The following is a 6,925-nucleotide window of genomic DNA, read 5'->3' as shown; positions in this document are numbered from 1 at the left end:
TCAGTGCTTAAAAAAATCTAGTGGATGAATTTGGTTCATCTCCCTGCAATGTGCAACACCATATTACTAGGGACACCGGCAATATGTCGAGTATTCCAACAGTGTAATATTAGAAGAATGCAAAACAGTTGAAATTAACCTTTCATTTTTAGAACTCCGATTGTTTTATCACACTCCTGTTTCAGCAGAAAATAGACATTCATTATCTGCCAAGCCAGAAACAGAGAAAGGTTGCTTGCCAGTGTTTTACAAAGAAGCAGAGAATGAAGCAGCTAAAAAGTGACAAAGGAAATTAAATATTTAAAAATAATTAGTACTATTAATATGACTTTGCATGAACAAAACTTTAAAACAGAGCCATGGAAAAGCTTTGTTTCTTTGTACATCTAAACTACTTTTTTGAAAGAGTGGCCAGCACTGACCGAATCAGTATTTTATCACAAATTGACATTGGAAGTTTCTTCCTGCATAAACCTCAACTTCTAATACTGTTAAACCCCCCCCAAAATACCACTGTATCAAGGAACAATAGGCAAGAAGAAAGGCTTGCAGAAAAATGGAAACAGACTGAGTACAGTATTTTTAACATATCTCAATGGATATGTAAAATTATTAGAGAAAATCAGATTAATTTTACTTTTACTAATGACTATAACCAGTACCAAATACCAAACATAGATGGATTCAGGCATTTTCTTTTCTTCTGTGTGTGTATGGTTCCAGACTTCCTGCAAGAGCTATGCCACACACTCTGCAAACACTTTTAAATTAAAATATATCAGCTGAAGTGACATATGTGTATGCAAGTAGGATCTGTTGGCTTCATCAGCAGGGCAATGAGATAAGGGTCAGCCCCGCAGTGCAGCTAACTGCATTTACCCATGATGCACATTGCGCTCTAACAGCGACAGAATCAAAGCTCACTGCTCTGTCTGAACCAAAGACTAACACCAATGTGCAGGCAGTGGCTGCCAAAAGCTGCTTTTCTAGCTCATTTGCCTAGATGTCAAAGCTCAGTAACACAATGCATGGCTGTATCTCTGGACTAAAGTAGCATACAATAGATCCAAGCTGACAAAATGTGAACTAGATGTTGTTGCTAGCTAGAAAAAGGTCGTGTTTTTTACAATTATTTCCCACTATTCAGGTGATAAGTTCATTTCAAGAATTACCTAATAAGAAAAAGCTCTGTCTCCTTCTTTCTAATTGCCAAATGTTGTGTGGTTAGCCATGACGAAAACAAAACATTTCCTCTCCGGGCATTTTAGCAGCATAAACCTGGCAGATCTCTTCTTCCCTGTCTCTCATTATATACCTTCAGTTATTACTCCTGATCACAAAGGCTGTAATTAGCAACCAGTACACTATCACATTTTAAAACAACGTATTATTCAGAATGTTTGAATATCTACTGTTCTTCTTTGATTTATTTTTCATTTTTATATTCACACCTTCCTTTTCCTTCAAATCTTGCCAAACTATTATCTTAGCAAAACCAAAAATAAGCACAATAAAGACAAAATTTTGAAAAACAAGAAAACTTCAACATTTGAGCTTAAAATGGAAACTAGAAAGAGTCCTCGTGACCTAAATTTCAGTGAAGAACAAACCCCAAGCTTTTCCATGAGTACAGACTTACTCGTTCCACTGACAATTATGGCAAAATTATAAGAGAAGCTGCAGTTTGGATCCGTAGGCACAAGCATTTACCTCTCAGAGCGACTATACTATGAAAGACAGACAGACGATAACCAGAAAAGCAGAAATTCCCTTTTTACTGAGGCCCAGTACCTTATCTTTAAAACTATGGGCATGTAAAGAGGAAGTATATAGCAATAATATCAGATGCAAGGAATTACTCAGTATTCCCACTCACTCCAGAAACCTCACAGTTTACAAGCAGTGAAGTGTCCTTGTGCATTTTGTAGGACTAAAATACAAAGATAATGAGAACATATGCTTACAGAGATCATCCAAATGTTCAAACCAGTATGTTGCAGATTTAGTTTGGAACTAAAAGCAACAAAGAAATTCAACATGCTTCTAAATAATGTAAATGCCAAACCAAAACTGCATGCAACGTTTTAAAATAGAACCAAAAGACCCTCCCAGCAAAACAGAGCGAATACTTGAGAAATTATTTTACCAATGAACAGCCTGAAATCACTAGTTATTTTCATCATTCATTTAGAATGGACTTTCAACAGTATAACATAAAGACATGAAATTGAAAACAGGCCCTAATAACTGGATGGTACACACATGAGAACCAATCAGCATTATATTCGTCCTGTAAAAAATTTGTTTTGGTCAAAAAGAAAAGTATGACAATATAGTAAGTTTGTGCTGCTACATCTTAAAGATTTTTCCATAGCATTTTAGAGCCTTAAAAGGACGAAGGTACACAGAATAAATTCCTTCTCTTCTAAATTGTGGAAACTATGCACAAGTATATGAATACAGTAATAAAAACACGGCCAACTTAAAATTCTAGTCAGCACAAGATGATAAAACCAGTCAGCTTCACCATGATACTGCAAGTGCTCTGTTCTTCAGGAAGCAGGCAGTTTTTAAAGCGTGACTGTTGAGGAGTACCGCTTATCAGAGACAACAGTCAAAACTCCAGGTAGTCTGTATAACCTGAATTCGAAGTGAACTTAATGAAGTATTTACACGTTTTATTTTATTTGTGGCAACAGTGAAGCATTTGCATGAGTAGTTCTTCATTAAATTCCTCAATCAAATCCATCCCTTCTCTAACTTGCCTACTTTTCCCTGAATCCATGTCATTTATTCCCCTCTTCAGGAAAAATGCATGTAAACCTGGTTCCCTGTAAGTCATATCTACTGATAGAAAAATTCAGCAAGCTTATTTTCTTCCTTTGTCCCAGAAATTTTTCTGTCCATAAACATTAAGATACCACCTACAGTTGAAGTATCTAGATACCTAGGGACTCTGCCATATGATTCAGGAGATGGATTTAAATGCAAACCAAAGAACGAAGCTTTTTGTATTAAAACCTCATTTCATAAATATGATTCCCAGTAAAACTTTTGTCTCACTCAAAAATAAATATCCTATATAAATAGGCCCAAATGCCCAGGAAGGAAGAAGTGCTACGCATCTGTTTTACACTAGCTATCTCTTTTAGAAATTTGGAGGTTAAAAAAGTCAAACTCTGATCATAACTCCTCATTATAGATACCCACTTGAAATGGATCCAAATTCTCTACCTAGCTCAAAGAATGCAACCAGAAGTCACCCATGGAACTAACTCTGAGTAACAGAGAGAAGCACGATGGCAGCTGTTAGAGCAGCTGGTATGGTCAGGCACTTCCAACACGAAGTCTGAAAAAAACATTTAAATGGCAAAAATGTTTAAGTCAAATCTAGGCATTCCACATACGAACAAACCTCTACAAAAGTTAATTTCTTGCATATAGCTTTGTCTTTCCAAATGCAACAAAGTCCTAATTTGAATGTGAAATTTTAAATGATAATTACAAACATAACACTGCTAACTAAAACTATGACTCCCCATACACAACTTAATCGGAACATAAGCATTCATTTGACACAAGGGTACACCCCACTGCTTCAAAGCTGGCTTACATTTTGGTACCTGTGGTGCTTTCTGCTATGAACTAGGAGGTGTATTTAATTAAAGCTCTGATGTATGCATTGTATTATCTCAAATTACTCTCCACAAAAAGTTCTTAATGTAACTTCTTAAAATGCGAAACTAGCCATATGTAGTTCATACAAGCTAGTTTTTTAGCATTTTTCTCCCTTCCCCCACCCCCCCGATTACAATATTCCCCACCCAATGGAGTGAGAACATTTGAGCAGAGTATATTATTAGTACAGTTTGCCACAGATTAGAATCTAGTTCTTAGTGCCATGTCTGTTTTGTACTGTCTAGTAGACAAACGTCAATTATATTAAGAACTTATACAAATCCCCAAATTCAATAAATGCAATAACATTAACAAACCAATCTACCTTCAAATATACACTGTCAAAAGTTCAAAGCCATTATGATGGACGACAGTATTCAGAGGCACTGACAAAAGCTTTGATCCAGGAAAGAAATATTGACGAACTTGTTTTACTTAGAATGCATGCTGAATTCAGCTGTTTCTGTTAAAAACAAATGAAACCTTTGAATGCACATCAAAGTAATGTCCCAGGTAATTCATCTTACTGAAGTTAAATATCATTGCAAGAAAAATCCAGACAAAATTTGCATGTGTCTCAGAAGCAAACACTAACAAAGCAACTGCTTCATTCTGTAATGTTCTGCGTAATAAGACTGCCAATAACAGCCAGCTTAAGTCAAAACACAGTCTGACGACCATTGACAGAGCGACCAGAGTTCCACAGACGAGTACCGCTATGTGCACTGCAAACCTTCATTTGCTCTCTGGTCCAAGTCCTGGATTCAAAATTACAGAAAAACCCCAAAATCTACTCACTTAGACACTACCAAGTTTTAATTCTCACTAAATAATCACATAAAAGGCATTAACAAAAATGTTTTTTAAAAAAGGGCATTTTGACACACAATCTCATATGCCATTAGTAGTAGCAGAGAACAGGGGAAGAAAGATGAGAGATTATTTTCTCCACACCAAAACAGAATGTAGGAATTGCATTGTAGAATGCACTGTCTCTTCCGAAATGGAGATGCACACCAGCAAGATGAAAATAAAGAGCCAAACAAAAATCTACCCAACTTCTCCATTTTAGGGAGCAACCTTTATAAAAGATTTAAGAACTAAGAATATCCATTTGAAAAGAGCTTACTTGAGATTATCTTCAGCTTCCAAGGAGGAGAAGGAAGGTCAAACACCTCACACATCACCTTTGTCTAAGTCAAACAGTGGCAGCATATTGGCTAGCAGACACAAGTGTTGACTACAGAAGGGTCAAACAAACAAACCAACCAACCCTCACCCAGTACCCATTTAATGCCTTATGAAGCCTGTCTGCTAAAGGCAAAGCTGTATTTTATTTTCATTATTTAGCAGCTGGAAAGTAACAAAGGAGACTGACAGCATCAACAGAACTTGAGTACAGCTTACAAATGTTAGCTTCTGTCTCAGGTAAAGACAGACAACGTCATTGTCTGCTAATCTGCTTTAATCATCACCCAGCATATGTTTATTCAGCAATGGCTGTATTCCATACTTCAAACTCTTTAAAATATGGATAAAATATTATTAAAAGATGACTATGGCAATAATTCGAAGCTTGTGGCTGGAGGAAGAGTTCTCAAATTTATCAGCCCAATTTTTAGAGGGTTTTTTATGGTCAGCTTATCCTCTTGATGTGTCGGCATAAAACATACTAGCATCAGTAAACGTCATGTATGCTTCAAAAGGATGCTTACCTTCTTATAGGGAAGGTAAAAAAGCTAAAATTTTTTAAGTGTAGCTGTGGTATCTGACCATTTAACAAAATATGTGAAGGTCTACTACCACTGCAGACTTTATGCTGTTCCTCCTATGTAAACTCTTACACAATAGGACAAGCTTCAGAAATCTATGGAGTTTCTCAATGCAGCTGTGGTAGAATTTGACCTCAACTATTTATTATTTATTCAGATATATCATTCAGCAACTGGAATCCTCTTATTTAGCATATCTATACTACATATGACGTATTTAAGATAGTAAGATATTAATACACATTCTACTGTTTATATCATGACATGACCTTTATACAATGCTAATTTTAAAAAGGAAGATTTAGTTTCTGCAGCTGAGAAAAAACTGATTTACACGCACAGCTGAAGCAGCATTTGATATAATGCAAAAATCCTTGGCGTCCTATACCAGCCATCCTTGTATTTCACCTCTTTTGTGGCTTCAGCTGTTGTGTCAAGCCCACCAGAGGAAGAGGTGATACAGAATGGCACTGCTGAGAAACCAGCTTGCTGGCAATTAGGTTCTGTAAGAGACTAATTACTAGCCTCCTCTCCCCATTCAGTCCCTGGTGGATAATACTCTTCTTTCCTCTCTTATATACTGTATAACATATAAACATTAATTAGTTTAAAGATCCTTAACGAAATCCTGTTTACTGAGTAAATAAAATGTTTCAGGCATTGAAATTTCATACCTAGAACAAAATCATATTCTCATCTTAGATCAAATATACTTCATAAAGCCTATTGTTTGACTCATTTTAAGGTTTTGCCCCTTTACTATTTGAAATAATTACAAATAAGATGCAGTATAGAGAGCTGGGAACAATTTTTGAGCAGGCCAGCCTTTCCCTTCAAGTATGTCTGTGTGCCTGGGCACAGGGAAATTAAGAATCATCATAAACCAAAGAGCATGTAGATGGTCCACACAGCAGAAATGACAACAAAACCATCTTTTTGTATTGGACACTGTATCAGGTAAAGTCACAGATCATATCACAACTGTATTCATTTAGGCCATATTTTCACTTAAGTAGCAAATGAATGTTATACAGAAACACCTACTTAAAACAATCAAGGGATTCCATTTCAATTAGTTAATAAAATATTGTTACTATGTAATGAGATGTGCTTTAAAAAAATGTCACTGATAAACATGGAATACTTTGTTCTCTCACTTGGATTTAACAAGTAGTTGGCTAAAGTTCTCCCACTTTTAAAATCAGAAAGAAAGGGATTGTTCAACTTCTAGTGGTTGTTTGACTTTTCTCTGAAGCTACAGATAAACCTCATAAGGTTACAGAGCAACGTACTTAAATAAAGCCAATCTTAAAGGGGATGGACTGTTAAAAGTCTGATCAGAGAAAGACCTTTTACTGATCTAACTGAATCTAGAAATATATATAATATAAAAATATCACTCAGTCTTAAACACTGCACAAACCCTGCGTTTTGACTGCCAACAACGTTGTGCCAAGTCTAAAAAAAAAACTGCA

The sequence above is a fragment of the Fulmarus glacialis genome, unplaced genomic scaffold (genome assembly GCF_000690835.1).
Source record: "Fulmarus glacialis isolate BGI_N327 unplaced genomic scaffold, ASM69083v1 scaffold47273, whole genome shotgun sequence".
In the NCBI taxonomy this organism is placed as follows: domain Eukaryota; kingdom Metazoa; phylum Chordata; class Aves; order Procellariiformes; family Procellariidae; genus Fulmarus; species Fulmarus glacialis.
Note: the sequence above shows the minus strand (reverse complement) of the source record.